Below are 18,450 nucleotides of genomic sequence, written 5' to 3'. Positions count from 1 at the left end.
ATACAAAACAAAACAAAACAAAAGAAGCTAACAACAACAAAACCCTTATAGGACTTGTAGAGCCCCTGGAGAGTTTTGTGGCTTAACAATTGTGTTTTGAAGCCATACATCACTGGCGGTGCTCCAATGGTGAGCTATAATCATACTTCAGGAGAGGGATGACACTCTCCTGATGTATGGGTTCCGTACATCATCTGAGCACCGTGGACTTGATGATGTATTGCGCTGAGCCACAATGAGAGTTTAAAGGAGCTTTTAGCAGCCACACGGTTTTAAATTTCAAATTTTCTAAAAATCAAGGTCCTTTCAAGTCAGATAAAAGCAAGGCAAAGGAATGAATTGCCTTATGGAGTCACCCAAGTCTGAGAGCCTGCCAACCTGTCATGGCCTTTTGGCTTCAAGCTCAGGGGGTGTGAATAATTGGCAGGCTCTCTCCCCCCCCCCCTTTTTCATGAAAACAGAAGTCCCGGGACCTGAACAAACAAAAGCAAGTGTCAATGCATCTATTGTGTCAGTTTCTTGGGTCCTCCATACTGTAAGCACGAGCTGCTCATCACCATCTTGAGCATCTCCTAGCAGGAGATGCTGTGATGGGGGTACTGGTTAAACCTAGGGAGAGAGGATTTCTATTTTCTTTGCTCCAACAAGCTCTTCTACTGAAATCTAAAACAAAACAAAGCAAATGGAACAGATTAAAAAGTAGATCAACTTCTTAACCCGTTGCTGTCAAACTCCAAATAGGGTAGAAAATGAGCCTTTTCTAACATTTGCTTGTAAGACACAAGAAGCCCTGGCAGAAAATGAGAAAAATAAAGGTGAATGGTATCCAGGCTTCTCGCCTGGAGATGGATCTACATACATGGGAGCTACTGTCCCAGTTTAGCAACCTATATATTTTAATGTGTCAATAAGATAACAGTGTAGCTTACGAGGGAACAATGGGGCTTTATGAGCATGTAGCCACTTTGATTAAGACCTACCTGCTTGGGGAGGGGTGCGGTTAGAGTCATTACTATCCATTAAGAAAACAGGTGTTGGGAGAACATTTTCTCCCCTTGTTTAAAATTTCACTGCAATAAGCAGAACAAAATGAAAAGCTCCCTACTGCTTGGTAATAGACACTAATAGTGACACTGAGAGGCAATGACATTTCCATCAGCATCTTCTGTTTTCCTTCACCAAGTATGTTAAAGGAGAGAGATGTGGTAGGCACACTGCTATGTGGAGAGAAACATCTGGACGTGAGGAATTAACAATCTCCCTCCTTATCGTTCCTTTATCTTTTATCATTCCTTTGTTTTTCTCTGGCAGATTCGAACTGTCAAATTATTATAGATTTTTGGCATCTACTTCTAAACTATTTCCTATCTCTAAAAGGAAAAAAAAAAAAGAAGTGTCCAGTCTCCTCTTCTTTTACAACAGAGAAATAATATACAACAAGGGTAATAAAAGGTAAGGAATGGATCCCTTGCTGCTTTGAGGCTGCCAAATGAACGGTGCGGATGAGGCAGGTTTTACACCTGGAGAGATGGGGCTCTTGCTCAAGCCATTAACTGAATTCACCAGATCTAATTCTTTTCTTCTATATGGAGAGATACATAGTTGACAATTTCTTTCATAATGTAAAAACCTCCATCTATACATGCATAGTAATATTACACAGTCTATCTACCCACCATTTGAAAGATATTTTATATTTATTAGTGATTGCTGATGTGAGAATACTATACCCCAAGAACTATGCTTAGTCATATGTGCATTTATTATATGAACATACATACATATAACCATACCAAACACTATAGTATGACTTGGGAATTGGTCTTAGTCTTCTCTGTGTATATGTTTCCTTTTCAGATTCCCTCTCTCTCGCGAGCACGCTCTCTCTTTCTCTCTCTGTGTATCTTTGATTGAGAAAATGAGACTTAGAAGAATTAGCAAATTGCACAAGGTCATCAAGCTTATAAAGTGGTAAAGCTGAGATTCAAAGCAGGACCATGAGATGCCAATGCTCAATTTTATTTTACATTATTGGTGTGTGATGCCACATTATCTAGAAGATCTGTGATGTACACTGTAGTTCCTATGAATAGCCCAAGATTAGGCCTTTAGTTATAAGCAGGCCAGTAGTAGTACAAACATCACCTCCAATTGAACTCTAGGGAGACAGCTCCGGGGCAAGCATAAGGCAGATGGGCACTGGGCAATTCTGTGTCTCATGGAGGAAAATCAACTAAACACGGGCAAAGGAGATCCTAAGAAACTAGAGGCAAAATGTCTTCATATGCATTCTTTGTTCAAACCTGCCCAGAGGAGCACAAGAAGAAGCACCCGGATGCGTCTGTCAACTTCTCAGAGTTCTTCAAGAAGTGCTCAGAACAGTGGAAAACCATGCTGGCTAAAGAAAAGGGGAAATGTGAAGCCATGGCAAAGTCTGACAAGGCTCATTATGCAAGGAAAATGAAAACCTACATCCCCCCAAAGGGGAGAGAAAAAGAAGTTCAAGGACCCCAATGCACTCAAGAGGCCTCCTTCGGCCTTCTTGTTCTGTTCTGAGTATCACCCCAAAATCAAGGAAGAACACCCTGGCTTATCCATTGGTGATGCTGCAAAGCCACTAGGAGAGATGTGGGACAACACTGCTGTGGATGACAAGCAGCCCTGTGAGAAGAAGCCTGCCAAGCTGAAGGAGAAGTACAAAAACGATATTTCTCCCTACAGAGCTAAAGGAGAGCCTGATGAAGTGAAAAAGGGGGTGGTCAAGGCTGGAAAGAGCTAGAAAAAGAAGGAGGAGGAAGATGAGGATGAGGATGAAGAGGATGAGGAAGAAGATGATGATGATGAAATAAGTTGGTTCTAGAGCAGTTATTTTTCTTGTATATAACCCCCCTGTACAAAACTCCTTTTAAAGAAAAAAAATTGAAACATAACGGTATATAAGATTTGTTTTTAAACTCTACATTGTCTTTTTTTTTAAATAGTTAACACACTACCGAGTATGTGTCTTTAGCTAGCCCCTGTACTGGTGGTATTTTCAATAGCCAATAACCTTACCTGGAGGTTGTAAATTGGCATGGAAATTTAAGGCAGGTTCTTGTTGGTGTCCAGCACAAATTAGTTATATATGGTAATGGTAGGGTTTTTTTTTTGTTTGTTTGTTTGTTTGGTTTGGTTTTGGTTTTTCTTTTTTGTTTTTGTTTTTGTTTTTTTGTTTTGTTTTGTTTTTCATCTTCAGTTGTCTATGATGCAGCCTATATGAAGATAATAGTTGTTCTGTTAACTGAATACTGTAATACTGGATACTCTGTAATTGCAAAGAAAAAATTTTGGCTGTTTTGTTGGCACTCTGAGTGCTTCTAAGTAAATACATTTTTTTCTGCAAAAAAAAAAAAAAAAGACAGACAAACAGACATCACACCCTTTCATTGTAGAAATTGTAGTTTAGGTGATAATTTATATAATTCCCCATCAAGTCATGTATGTCATGCCAACTTGAGCATCCTCATCTCACTCAAATGGGGAAATCAAGGAGGAAAGAAGAAAGAAGGTTCCTATAAGTCCTCAAAGATCAGAGCTCTAACTTTTTAGGTTTGACAGTATTATCAAACCTCCATTGTGTTCCTAACACAGCTGTGAGAGACATAAGACATGTTTTAGAATAAAACACGTCCCCTCTAGCTTTAAACAGAAACTTCAAGCAGCCTAGACATTTCTAAAGTTGAGCACTCTTTATCTTCATGGTAGAAAGCAATAGTTATCGCAGCTCTTCATTAAGCTCTGATAATACCCAAGCACCATACCGCAAGGGCTGAGATAAGCCCTTTATCTGTAATATCTTAATTATTTACCATGAAATTCCATGACATATCATCAAAACCAGTGTCACTGCTGACAGCTGAGGAAACAGAGGCCCACAATTGATCAGTGGTCTGATCAATTCCAAAGCCACAGAATGGCCTCCTATTGCAGCTAACCCCAGACTGGTAGACCTTCCACACCTTTTTCCAATCACTGAAACACTAAGCTCTTCTGCAAGAGAAGCCCATGGGAGGGCCTTGTATCCCATGTGAGGTCTGTCCTTACAAATACTCTGTAGTACCTTTTGGCTCCCAGTTGACTTTCATTGATGTACAGCTCTGAGTTCTTAGAACCAATCGACACATATCCTCCACACCAAAGAATGTCTTCCCACCAAAATGCTACTCTAATGGTTTTTGCTACTCAATCTTTAAAAAACACTCCTTGGACATGCTCTATGTCTGGGGCAATAGCTCATCCAACCTACTCAGCGGTGACTTTCCTAACAGCCACCATCTTGCTTCTGAGCTTCATACATTATAGATTAACTCTCTCTCTGGGAGAAAGAATGCCGAGAACATGTCAATTTCACTTGCATGCCACACTGAAACATTAACCCAGAGCACTAGTCCCTCCACGGTCTTTCTGTTGAGGACACAATAAAGGAATCCGATGCCAATGAAAGCAGGATGACATTTTTCCTTGTCTTACTTTGTGCCAAGCTCACCCTGCTTTACTGTTTGCCCTATGTATAATTACCATTCTTTAATTTATGTTTCAATAAAATGTATAATAATAAACGTTTACTGCTCAGTGAATAAACATTCAGACGAAGCCTTTAATGGGGCTACATGTCGGGAGGCCTCACGATGGTTTCCAGAAAACTCGCCCTCTACTTAATGAGCACCATTTCCATAATCTGTGCCTTATGGCTTAAGCCTTCCTTTAGGAGTATTTTACCAAGGCAAAATTCACAAACTACTTCTAGTCCAAAGGGGAAAAATGGTTTAAGAGACAGGACAAGCTTTCATGTTCCTCCAGCAACTGTAACTCAGTAGTTATAGTGATGGCATTTCCTAATTACCTCTCTCATCAGGTGTATCTCTACTACAGATTTTACTCCTAAAATGAAAGCGATGCGATACATGGAAAGGTAAGCTATGAAGGCTAAGACTGGACAAGAGAGCCAAATATTTTAGGGATATCAGGATATAGTCAAATGGATACCTATTGAAATGGAATCAGCAAAATATGAGTATTATACAGACACTTGGAGGGACAGCAAGATGGCACAGTGGGTAAAGGTGCTTGCTGCCAAGCTTGACAGCTTCAGGTCACTCCCCAGACCTCATATAGAAGGAGACACTGTGCCATCCATAAGTTGTCCTCATACTTTACATGTGTGTTGTGGCACATGCACCCATACACAGGGGCACGCAAAATTAATTTTCAAGTATGTGTTAACAAAACCAATGGTGAAACTGGAGAGCTGCCTCGGCATCTAAGGCAGGGGTAGGTGCTCCAGGTTTGGTTCCCAGGATCCGAAAGTGGCCCATGACTATGTGTAACTTTAGACCCGGAGGTCTGATACTTCCTTTTGACACTGTGGGCCCCAGGAATTCATGTAGTACACATACATACATGTAGACATTCATAAATATAAAATTAAATAAATCTGAAAAGAAATGTAAAGTCACCCAGAAGTAACTAAATTTAGATAAAATTCTAAGCTGAGCTTCATGTTGAGGAGATGATACATTAGTTTTAATGTGAAGGTTTTACTTTAAGTCAGCTTACTTAACAGAATTCAACACTATCATCATGTCAAATGGTTAATCTACTTTAAGTAATTTTTGCAAATTATATATTCTTCTCTCTCTCTCTCTCTCTCTCTCTCTCTCTCTCTCTCTCTCTCTCTCTCTCTCTCTTCCTCTCTTTGTTTTTGTTTTTGAAAAAGGATCTCTATGTGTAGCCCTGGCTGTCCTGAAACTCACTCTGTAGTCCAGGGTGGCCTCAAACTTGGAGATCTGCCTGCCTCTGCGTCCTAAATGCTGGGATTAAAGGCATGCACTACCATCACCACCAGGTTACAAATTACATTCTCAAAAGAAGGTACCTTTAAAAAATAACTGGGGCACAATGATACATTTTCTCTTCTGTCAGCAACAAGGACTGGGCTACTTAGCAGAAGAGAAGATGCCAGGAGAGATCAGGGAACAAAGACTCTTGATGAGGCAGTGATGAGGCAAGCTAAGTGACAGCTGTCACTCGTGACTTTTCAGACTGCTTTCCTGGCGGGATGGCACAAGTTTTATATGAATGCCATCATTCATCATTGTACAGTGTCGGAATCATGTGTCTGTAGTACCTGCGTGCCACAGTTTGCGTCTGTGCTGTTATTTTCCACAGGAAATGGCACATGACCTTCCAGTTCCTTAGTGAAAGCTATGCCTCCACCATTTTGTGATGTGCTATGACTTGTTCATGCCTCGCTTTGACTATCACCACAAAAGCTTTCCAATGAAGATTGTCTTCCCTTACTATGAGATGAATTTAATCCTTCAATGTGAAATGATTTTCATCATTTCAATATTGACACTTTCACATATGATTTCAACAAAATAAAACATCTGGCATAAATAGAACTCAAGGTGATCCAACTTGGATTATATTTTTCCACTGGATTTCCCCCTCCCACATATTCCACTTTTCTCTTGGTATGCATGCTTTTATACATTTTTTTTTTAACATTCTTGAAATAGAAAGCACAATGCTAGGGACAAGGCCAAGACTGAAAATAGGCAAACTGCTAGAATTAAGTTGACTCACCATTCACATGGTTCTATTTCCCTTGTAACTCAAGGGAGCAGATGTTTATTCCAGAGTGAAACACCTAGAAAGCGATGACATCTTTTTCTAGAATGGAACTCAACATATTCAGCTGTCAATGAAAGATTTTCCATCTTGCCTAGGTCTACCTAGGTCTTGAAAAACACCACCATATAAAGATAGACACACCTGTGGCTCATTACAGAACTGTGGCTTGTGAAGGCACACACACAGTAGACTATGCTCCATTCTGTAAAAGGAGGGATTGGCATTTGTCACACCACTGTACATGAACTTGAAGCATGTATGCCAAACAATATAATGCAGGAATGCAAAAATTTTTTTTTAAAATAAAAAATAAAAAACCACTCCCTGAATCTTCCATTATCTCACTTATGATGCTTGTGATTTTTAAAATAAAATAACTAAAAATATATAAAGATAGAGAATAAACCAGCAGAGCATCAGATTGTGGAAGTGGAGGAAGACGTAGATAGATGTGGAGCACAGGACATGAGCCAGCAGACCTGGAGGATGAACAAGCACATCTAGACAGCTAACAGGTATCAACAGCACACTGGCCCCAAGCCCTGCTGGACATAACAATATGGGAACTCTCTAATTCCTTAAATAAAATAGTACAGTGTTTAAGCCTACAAAAATCCCCCTACATGCTTTGCATCTTTACTACATTGTAAACCTGATTGTAAACATTGTATCTATCCATTTGTGCTTTCTGGTTTTTTTTTTTTTTTTTTACTTGTTTCCTAACCCTATTCATTTTGTTTTTTAATTAAATTGTTTTCATATATTTGGTCATGTTCTTTCCACTTCCCCACCACTTCCCAGATTCCCCTTCCTACCCACCCAATTTCATATTCTTAATCATTATATATTATGTATAAGTATATTATACACACAAAACTAACAAATGAGAACAGCAGCAGCAACTATGACATATACCTTCAAAGAGCATTTTTGTCTCCCTGCTTAATTGTGCTCATGTCATACTTGCAGACACAGAAGGTCAACTGTATTTAGATGTAGAACTCCTGCTAAGTGATGATATTTTAATATTCTTTGCCACAAACAAGACAAAAACATGAGTAACTATGTAAACTGATGTGCGTGTTAATTTTCTTTACTGTGGAAATTATTTGTCTATGTAATGTGTATCGAATAATATCTACATAATAAGACTTACTTAAAAATGAGCAAGGCTTGGGCTGCAAGGATGGCAACAGGAGCCCTGTCCCATGCAGGAAGCAAGAGAGATTTGTGGAACCCTATGTGGTAGCTCTGAGACACAAATAATGAATGATGCTAAGGCAATAACATTAAAAAAAAAAAAAAAGGAGACAATGCAGTGGAGAGGCCAGGAGCCAACCCTCATTTATCTTAATATAAACTTGTTGCCAAATGTGGCCAAGTGATAGCCAGGGCCTTGTTTGGAAATTGGAGGATATGAGGAACTGACAGTGTTGCTTTTCTGGGGTGATGCGGTGACTAAGGTATGATTTTCATGTTGATTCAAGTTTTTCAGTTGAGGTTGGAACATTGCTGTCCCCATTCAACACAAACTGGACATTAATAGAAAGAAGACACACAGCACTCGCTGCGTGTCAAGCTGGTAGTCAAAAGCCTCCTTTCAAAAAAGTCAACTGCTGTTGAGTATGGACAGAAAATCTAATGTATCGGAAATCCTACCACAGAGTTACAGCATTACAGGATTGCAGTGGTTAAGACCTCTTAGGAACTCTTGGTAGGAACAACACTCTCTGATGGTGTGTGGCAGAGTGTGCCCTGCAGAAGCCTCAGCGAGATGTAGAATTAATGACTCTTCCACATCAGTGGTCCTCAACCTTTCTAATGCTGCAACCCTTTAATACAGGTCCTCATGGTGTGCTGACCCCCAACTATAAAGTTATTTTCATTGCTACTCTATAACTGTAACTTTGCTACTGTTATGAACTTTAAGGTAAATATCTGTGTTTTCTGATGGTCTTAGGTGTCCCCTGTAAAAAGGTTGTTCACCTAGCCCACCCTGCAAAGGTCACATGACTCAAAGGTTGGAAAAACACTGTTCTACATGGTTTTTAACCTTTGTCATTGACATTTGGTGAAGAAGGCCAACCAAAGGCTATGTATTTCACATGGGACAAAATAACCAAGTGTTCTCAGCACTGGTTTAGGACACTGCTGTACACTGGCTGCTGTTAGTGTTGGCTTCATTCATTAAGATGATCAATCAATAATTAGTTTTGTTTAAAAAATTATTTATGCAAAAAAGTCATGCCAAAGCTATCAAATTTGTGAATTAAAATTTCCTTTTAAATAATATTATAAATACAAAACAAAAAACAAAATAAATAAATAAATAAATAAATAAATAAAGCTGAGCAGTGGTGGTGCACGCCTTTAATCCCAGCACTCAGGAGGCAGAGGTAGGCAGATCGCTGTGAACTCAAGGCCAGCCTGCTCTACAAAGTGAGTCTAGGACAGCCAAGGCTACACAGAGAAACCCTGTCTCAAAAAACAAAACAAAACAAAACAAAAGTAAAACAATAAATAATATTATACCTTCAACTGTAATAGGTCTACTCAGGGAATATCGTGGGTGAGGCTAGAAGTAGAAGTTTGTCATGTGCAGTCCTGGAGATTCAGTTCCCAAGGTGAAGTGTTTTAGCAACCTCTAACCTTAGGCACAGTGACATGAATCATTTAGCTTTCTAGTTCTGTGTCATGACATGACAGTAGATGGTTCTGGAACTCTACGGCCATTATAATTCCTGGTCCTGCAGCTTAAACTGAGACGGTCGTTCAGCTTTAAGTTCTTCATTTGACAGAAGAACTTATCTCCTGGGGCTGCTGTGAGAATGGAATGTGTTAGCACTGCAAGCTGCTCAAGCCAGTACTCGTGAGCAGCTTGTGTATTTGTGGCTTTCACTGCTGTCCTCACTGACATATCACTCACAAGGACTCGTAAAGCAACTTCTATTAGCGATAGTCAACCCCCCACACAACCCTTCTTCAAATGTCTTAAAAGACAATCTCTAAAAATTCACTGAAGTCAATTTTCAACTTTATTTTAGGGAGTTCATAATGCTGAAACGAAATTACCCTATTGCCGACTAATTTATAAATCAGACGGATATAGAATTACTCTCCTAGAAATCAATGTGGGATTGCATACACACACAGAGCCTGGCTCAGAGGAGCTCTGTGCCTTCCACAGAGCACAGTGTGGAACTCTTTACTTTCATCCCACAGTGGAGAGAGGCTCACTGCAGAGCTGGGACTTCTCCTGCAGGAAAGCAGGCCTTAGGCTGTGGAGTTCTGAGGTGAGCTGGGTGGAATCCTCATGCCCGCACTTATTTCCAGCCCAAGTCTGGAAAAGCGAGTGACCGTCTCTAAGCTTTGGCTTCACATTTATAAAATACAGACAATAAAGGACATTCTGTAAACGGTTTTTGAGAAGATCAACTCCCTGGAGATCTTTTAGTAGAGCTCCTGGTACAATAAGTGAGAGCCCAGTAGAGGTAAGGTGCCAGAGGACCTGCCTAGGTCAGTTTTTAAATGCTTCGTTAGAATGATGGCTTCCAGATTGCTTCATATAAATAGCCTCTAATTTTAATACAGCCACCACCATGTCCTCTCTGAAATTACATCTCTATTCATTGATCCTTCTTTCTTTCTTTCTTTTTTTTTTCATATGTGTAGCCATTATCCCAGCATGGGATCATGACATACACAAAGTAAACATAAAATAAATGTGATTTACATGAACAGATTGAGTGGAGTAGGACGGAGAGGACAGAGGAAACATCCCCTTCACTGCAGGAGAGGCTGAGCAAACCCTGCTAGACTTAAAATGACAAGATGGGATTTTTTTTTTAACATAAGGAGAGAATCCGACTTAACAGCATGTGCAACAGTGTGAGGCAATAGCTCTTTGCTGGGAAAGCATGGGGGAAGGAAGAGGAGACCCACAGTGCTTAGAGTGAGCCACGTGCAGGTGAAGCCAAAGCAGCAACAGTGTGCTAGGAACATCAGTGTCCTAGCTGCCATTCATCACGCCTTTTCCTGGTAACTGCTCTATATTGTAGTCACCCCACACCCTCAATTTGTCCTTTGTGTGTGTGTGCGTATATATATATATATATATGTGTGTGTGTGTATTGTGTGTGTGTATACACACACACATACACAAAGGTCTTATTTCAACCTCCCACATTTCTTTATCACACTCTTTAACACAGTGCATAGCCTCTTATTACAGATACACAACCACACTTGCATGTCTTTCCAACACACTCACGTTTGTTTTGAGGGCAAAGCTAGCCTTTGTATTCAAGATCTGGTCTTAGAGGTTATAGAGCAGAGATGGGACTGAAAGCTGTACCTCAGACACCAAGCTATCACTGGAGCCAGAGAGGTGGCCCTTCAGCCAAGGGCTCAGGAAAACACAGAGCACTATGGGTGGTCTGAGGGCAAAGGCCTCCAGCTGTTTGGCTGCCTTCAGAAGTATGAGGTGAGATCTGTTAGCAGGATAAGAGCTCACCATAGAATGGCATGGTGGCTGAGTTGCGAGGGGCTGCAGACTGTTCAGGTGACAACACAAAGAGAAATCAGTCCACTGCTCCTTAGGGTTTATGGTTTATTTGTAGTTTTAATCATATGTGTAAGTGTGTGTCTGTGTGTGGGTACATACATATGTAAGCACAGGTATTTGTGGGATCCAGAAGAGCATGTCAGAGCCCCTGCAGATGAAGTCACTGGTGAGTACACACCACCTGGTGATGGTGCTGGAATTGGAACTCAGGTCTGTGGAAGATCAGCATACACTCTTAAACAAGGGAGCCATCTCTCTAATTCCAAGAAATTAATTTTGATGAGAGACTACCCCTCTTAATGAACTAGCATTACCTCTCAACAGCTGCCTGCTTAACCAATAGCATCTTCTATGGGACTCTGCCATGGGCCCTGCATTGTGACGCAATAGCCTAGGCTTACTCCTGGCCCTGCAGCTTAAACCGGAACATTCACTATCTGGCAACTTCAAGTTTATCATTTGGCAAACAGAACCTATCCCATGGGGCTTCTTCTGTGTTAGTATTGCAAACTGCTCAAGCCAGTACTCGTGAACAGTGTGTATTTGCGGCTTTCACTGCTGTTGTCACTCACAAGGACTCGCAAAGCAACTTCCATTAGCAGTAGTCAACTCCCACACAAACCTTCTCTCAATGTCTGAATTGTGACGCAAGTGGATTTTTTCTTTCTTTTTCTTTTTTTGCCTGTGGATTCTAATTCAAAAGGGACCTGATGTCTGTTCCCACTCCTGTCCTGGGAAGGTGGCAGGCCCTTGGCCCAAGCCCCTCCGGCTGCTGCCCAGCTGACAGGCCCAGCCCACACTGTGCTCCATTGCCCCATCTGGTCTCTGACCTCCATCTTGATTTTAGCTGGATGTGAATCCACACTGAGCCTCTCTCCCATCCTGGACCTCATTGTGTGTCCTTCCTCCCCATTACTCTAGAGCTCTCTGGACTCCATGGTTCTTGCCTCACCCACACACTTGTCCACAGTCTAAGGCCAGAACTCATTTTTATAAATTGTAACATGCCTGGGCGGGACTTGTCAGGCTGGTGCAGGGTCAACAAAGACCTGGAATGGAAATCATACTGCTTGTGCAGAACAAAAAGCTTGCCCTTAAAGTTCTCCATATTCCATGAGCTATTCCCCAGGAAAAAGATAACGTTTGCAAAGATTCCAGGTTGTCTGTTCCCTCTCTCATTCATAGCAAAGCAGCTCTCTACCGGGATGCCACCAAGCTTGATCACCCGACTGCATTCAGCCAGCATGCTGAGCCTCCTATTCTGAGACTGGTGCTGCTGCTTGTGGTACCAGTAAGAAGGACCACAAAGCTTGTGTACTGTGGGTGCATGCTTGGCAGCCTGAGACTTCTTGAGATTTCAGTCCACACAAAGGAAGCCCTCACAAAAGGCAGGTAGAAACCAGAGAGTGGAAAGGCTTTGACTCAGAGCTGGAAGAGGGAGGCAGTGAGCACCAGGCATTTCCAGCATGCTTGAACAGAGGGAGGAGGCACCTGCATGGACAGCTGACAAAGACACGTTATCAACTTCAAATGCTCTGGCATAGAAACAGGAGGGACAGAGAAGGGACAAGGACACTGACAACTCCTTTATTCGCAGCTCCTTTCTTACATAGAGTGCAAAGAAGATGAATCTTCTCCTACTGGCACCATTGACTCCAAGTAGTGGCAAGAATAACCAGGTCCCTCTCAGCTAATTTGAATGACCCCTCTCAGTACCATTTGTCTTATGGGGCCAAGCTACCCTGCCTAGGCCGTATGCAGTTCTCTCTCTAGTAGTAATTCCACTGTAAGCCTGGCAGGAAACATCCAGCTCGACCCTGGAAAGGCGTCTATATGCCAACACAAATCCTTAGTCACACAGAGGGCTTGGCTCAATAGTGTGCACATATCTCTCAAAGTTGCAGGAACGCTAGAAAAGGGAATAATGGTGTGGATTATAGCTCTGGAACTAGATGACCTGCCCAATCTGTACCCACTATTCAATATTACTGACTGGAGCAAATGACTGGACTTCTCCAAGCCTTCCTTCCTGATGTGACAGTCATCATAATAATGTTGTAAGGGACTCCTAGTATCATACTCCCTTAGAATTAAAATGAAGTTCTTAGCAAAGTCCTAGCATATGGTGGACACTCTCAAAGGGTTAGTTTTATTATTTTCTTTTGACATTACTGTGAATGTAAGGCAAGTTTCAAAATAAAATATAGAGAAAACGTTTTTAGCATATCCTTCATCTAATCGCCCCAACTATTAAGCCACATAGTAGGAAAAATTGTACCTAGCCAGAGTACAACATCCAAAACCTGACAGAGACATCTGTGTGATGGGCGCACAGCTGGTGTGTGCTACTTTATCTTCTGCAGTGATTAACATGGGCATCGGAAGCACACACTCAAGATACAGAGCGGACCACTGAGCCAGAAGAACCCCAGTGCCATTTCCAGACACATTCTCACTGCTCGCATACCCTTTCCACCTCCACTTACCTATCCTCCATCTCAACCACCTTGTCAGTTTGAGAACCCTACATCCAAAGAACTACATGCTATTTGACTACTTGAAATCACCTGCTTTCGTTCAACACTCAGGCCCTTGAGATCCATCCAGGCTGTTGTATGCACCATTGCTTCTTCTTCTTCTTCTTCTTCTTCTTCTTCTTCTTCTTCTTCTTCTTCTTCTTCTTCTTCTTCTTCTTCTTCTTCTTCACCACAGGGCTGGCTGAATACGTGCTGGCATCCAGATTCTTGTGGGACTGTCTGTCATTTCCCCGTGCTCAGAGGTAAGGGAGGACCATTGAGTCACACAGGCAGGCAATTTATATCTGGCTGTTCAGCAACTGCCAAACAATTTTCCAGAGTGGCTGTTACATTTTATATTTCCACCAGAGATGTTTCTTTCTCTCATCGCCAGCAGCATCTGGTAGTGTGGCTTCAAAATTTTATCTGTTTAAATGTATGTAGTGATAAATCACTGTGGTCCTAATTTACATTTCCCAAAGGGCTACTGATGCCGAACATTTTTACATGTTCTTACTTATGGTCTTTTACCCTTCACTGAGACATTCTTTATGTCTTATGTCCACTTTCTAGCTGCATTGCTCTTTTATTTTCTATCATAGAATCATAGAATTTTGAAAATGCCTTCTATAACCAAGATAAAATTATTTTGTCAGAAACTGTGTGCATCTGTGTTGGGACAGGTGGGAGACTTTATGCAGAGAGCAGTGTTAGATCTGCAGCAATGACTGACCTACATCTTGAATCTGAGCTTCTCACACTGATACAAATAAATCTGTGAGGTGTGATCCAGAAGCCAGGGCCTTGTTAACGCTGGCAACTACTACGCCTGCTGTGAGGGACAGTTTTAGTCATTGGCATCCTTCTCTGGCCCGTTCAGGCACAAGTTGTCTTTTCCTTCCCTAATTTCTTCCCAGATGCTCCACTTAAGGCACTTGCTCCTCGTGATCTTTAACTCCACAGTCAGCATTTCTGATCCACCTCGTGACTCTATAAGGGGGAGTCACACTTGATTTGACTGCCTTCCCCTCACAGCCTTGCCAAGCTTTTGGTACGTAACTGCTGTTCCCTTACTGTCCACCAAGCAACTGAGTCAACAATATACAGATTTTTTCTTTCTGTTACTACAAGGCTTTGGCACAAAGCACAGAAACCAGAGTTGCCATGGATACACAGGCTTGGAGTCTAAATAAATCACTTAATACCCTGGAAAGGGTAGCTAATTATAAGAAGAAACACAGACACACACCCAGATGTGTTAGTGATTAGTTTTCTTCTCAGCTACCACACTTCTAGCTAATGCTGTGGCATGTTACTGTTTATTGAGGAGTATCTATTTATGCCAACCTGCACCTTGTGTTTGGCTAATTAAGTACACATACGTTTCAAAGCCTGTGATCTGTGGGCTGTGTTTACATGTGAGCACCATATTCAACACACAGGCAATTGTTTAGCACCTCTCACCTTTTTCCAGCCTCATATTTAATTAGTGAGCACTGCCAAGGGGGGAATGTGGGGTATGACTTCGAATTAAACAAATAGCTACCTTCCTCGAAAATCACAACAATGCATAATTAAGTAATGAGGCACCTGAGCTCTGTTGGAGCTTTTCTTATAAAGAAACCAAGGCTCCGAGAAGGGCTAAATTCCAGGGACACTTGTGAAGAGTGACAAAAAGAAGGTGCAGGCACAAAGGCTAGCCTTTCCTCATGGCCTCTCTGGGCAGGAGTGTCCTCCCTGGGAAATGAAGGAGCGGATACCATTCCCTTTTCCTTCCCTCCTTCTTCTTGCCAGGGCTGCTTTAAACATCACACAGGGCAATAGAAGCAAGCTTCGTTGCGAGGGAAGAAGCACAGTATAAAATACATATATTAGTATACAATGGTCATCAATGAAAAAGATTGCATTGCTTTGGCCTCACACGAGAGAAGAAATGACCATTCCAGGGCCTTTCCCATATGGCCCCATACCCTTCCTGACACCACGCATTCTGTCACCTCACTCACATGTGTTACACTGACTTTCCTCTGTTGGTCAAAACATCTTGCTCAGTCCAGCCTTGACGACTCCACCCTAACAAAGCCGCCCCGCCCCTCCCCGCCCAAAAGAAGCCTTTCCTTCATGATTGTTGGGTGAAATTGTCACTTGCTTTGTCACTTGCTTGCCTTTCACACCAGGCCTTTGACCTCACCATGGTGCTTCTCCATGTGCAGAGCATAGCCTCTCTATTTACCTGTCCACTGCTTTCCTCCTGCAGCCCCCACTGCCCTCCTCTAGCCTGAGAAACCACAATGATGCAGAAGAGACAGTGTTGGAGACCCTCTGCTGAAGCCAAGGACATGTCAACTGTTTAGGTTCTGTGGCTCCCTAATTATTCTCTGTGCATCAAAAGCCTTTGCATCCTCTATGTTGAGCACATACACAACGTTCAGCAAAGACTCCAGCACTCAGCATCCTCCTAGTCGACAGCATCCAGCTCCCAGGAGCACTATACACTGCACCCGCTGGTGTGTCCTTCACCTTCATGGACTTAGCACACCTGGCATGAGTCAAGCTAAGTGTTAAAAGATTCTGTCTCTTCTTTGGAGAACAAATTATACACGCTGAGCCAATACCTCTACCTTCCATTGTGCCCAATTGGGAGTATTTGTTAAATGGATTCATTCTGGTTTTAATGCTTGAGTTGGGAACGGCTCCAACAAGAAAACAACACTTTAGTTTGAACAACAGAAGAGAAAGAAATAGGTTGAGGAGCCAAAGAAGCAAATCAGGAGGCTGAGGGAACTTGTGCAATTGCTTGCAAGCTCAATAATCACGCAAGGGAACCGAGCATTTCTATAGGCTCCATTTTGTTTTGTGCTCATGTCACTGTTAAAACACAGGCCTGATTCATTTCAAGTCCAAGGGCAGGGCTGGCTGGCACCTGAACAGAGCTTTGATCATTTGCACGTGATTCAACTCAACCAACATTTGAGCAAATCACCTTGCCGGAGCTTCTTAGAGAAGCCTAAGGAAGACCCATGGTCCCTGCCTTGTGGGGACAACCAGTCTAAATGATGACCCCAACCGATCCCCTCAATCTGTTGTGCAAAGAGAACTGTTATGTAGGCTGCAGGAGCTATTCTCCTTGACACACCCAAGAGATGTGTAGGAGAAAGGCTGTAAAGGTCACTCCTGCTAGGACAGTTATACAAAAGCCAAAGAAGAATTCTGCACCATGGGTACTTCACCTATGTTTTACCAAAGAAATGCATGTTTGATGTGCTACTATTGTAAGCTGAATGAGGATTTCTAGGAAACTAATAGTAGCTGGGGGGGCGGGGTGTGGCTCTAGAGGCCATATGTCTCCTGAGGATCTACAAGCAAAGACTCTTTTAAAGTGGTGTAGCCAAAGTAAAGTGCCTGTGGGTTTTTTTTTTTTAATAAGCAATTACTCAATCATGTCCATCTAAACAAATGTACTAAGGCTCCTTGGTGCATCTCCACTCAAAAAGAAAGAAAAAAGATATGAAAGTAAAAGAGAGACTAGTTCGGAAGAGAAAAAGAAATGAGCAAGTGTAAAAATAAGACAAGAGGATAATGGGGGATAGATATGACCAAAATATGTTGAACCCTTCTGTTAAGGTCAAAGTCTGGCATTACCAGAAAGTCCCTGAGCTCAGTGTTAAAACTACATATTCCCTTCCTTAGCTGGCTTCCTTCCTCTCCCCCTGATCTGGGGAAATCCCAGGTCCTGTGAGGAGTGTCACATAGCTCTCGAGGAGATTACAGGCCCAACCCTTTCCCTATAAGAAACTGCTAAGGTGTTCAGTGTGCACCTGGGGATTCTTGGAAATTCGCTCCCTATGCTAATGAGATGTCTTGGTACCTTAGCTTTCAACCAATGAATGACCTTGTTACATACATCTAACCACATCTGGAGTTCTTCACTCACTCCCTCCTGCCCACAGGATAATTAAGTACTGTGCTTCCCTTCCTATGATAGGACTGTGCTGCTGCATGTAAATGAAGTATCCCACCAAATCAAACACAATCACCCCAAAACCCCTCGCACTGACCAAGGTTTATAATGTCCTTGATTCACAAAATAATGCTCTCTCACTCCATTCCCCCCACCATGATTGTCTGAGACTTGTCATTAATTCTGGGGGAAGAAGGGCTTCATTACTCCCCAAAGAATTCACTGCTGGACCTCTGGGCTTGACTGACTGTCAGGCAGCCATGCGTTGCTGGCCACTGTGCGCTTCCAGCATTCACTGGCTTGTCAAGGCAGATTGCTGATCCCATCTTTTCCCTGCTGCTCTGCTCACCACAGTGCCCATCTGTGAAGGTGAGCAGCCGCATGTTCTTGACGCAGCCATTCTGGTCCACCGTCGTCTCTCAGTTTTGGAGCTCCGAGCCTCCCTCACCAGCTGTTTTTCAAAGCAACCACCAACTCAGGCTGGACCCTCATTACGGCTTGGCTCTGGTTTCAGAGCCCTGAGTTCCTCACTGCCAACTGCCCTGGTGCTGGCAGCCCAGGTAAAAAAGCAATAATACTTATTGCAAAGAAATCTTTTCTCCCACGCCTACGGCTGACCTGGATATCTTCTGGCCGGGATCTCAGTTCTGTGTCCCACCCTTCTCCACTGGACAGTGGCATCACAGGGAAAGCCTGAACTTTGACCCTTTTTCCACCTGGCACTGGGACTGTCC

At 42.4% G+C, this 18,450-nt stretch overlaps 1 protein-coding gene and 1 pseudogene across 2 annotated transcripts in view; one reads left to right on the top strand and one right to left on the bottom strand.

Moving 5' to 3' along the window:
- LOC311605059 (bis(5'-adenosyl)-triphosphatase-like) overlaps positions 1-18,450 on the bottom strand; it is a gene marked incomplete at its 5' end in the record, with an annotated part of 294,631 nt that overhangs the window by 206,756 nt on the left and 69,425 nt on the right. The window lies entirely within an intron of this gene.
- On the top strand, positions 2,219-2,860 carry LOC311605010 (high mobility group protein B1-like; annotated as a pseudogene). The gene has a single exon. The product of its transcript is annotated as a high mobility group protein B1-like (transcript).

Source organism: Acomys minous (genome assembly GCF_964271855.1).
Source record: "Acomys minous genome assembly, chromosome: 9".
NCBI lineage: Eukaryota > Metazoa > Chordata > Mammalia > Rodentia > Muridae > Acomys > Acomys minous.
The sequence above is the reverse complement of the archived record's forward strand: the minus strand, read 5'-3'. Positions and strand labels throughout refer to the sequence as shown.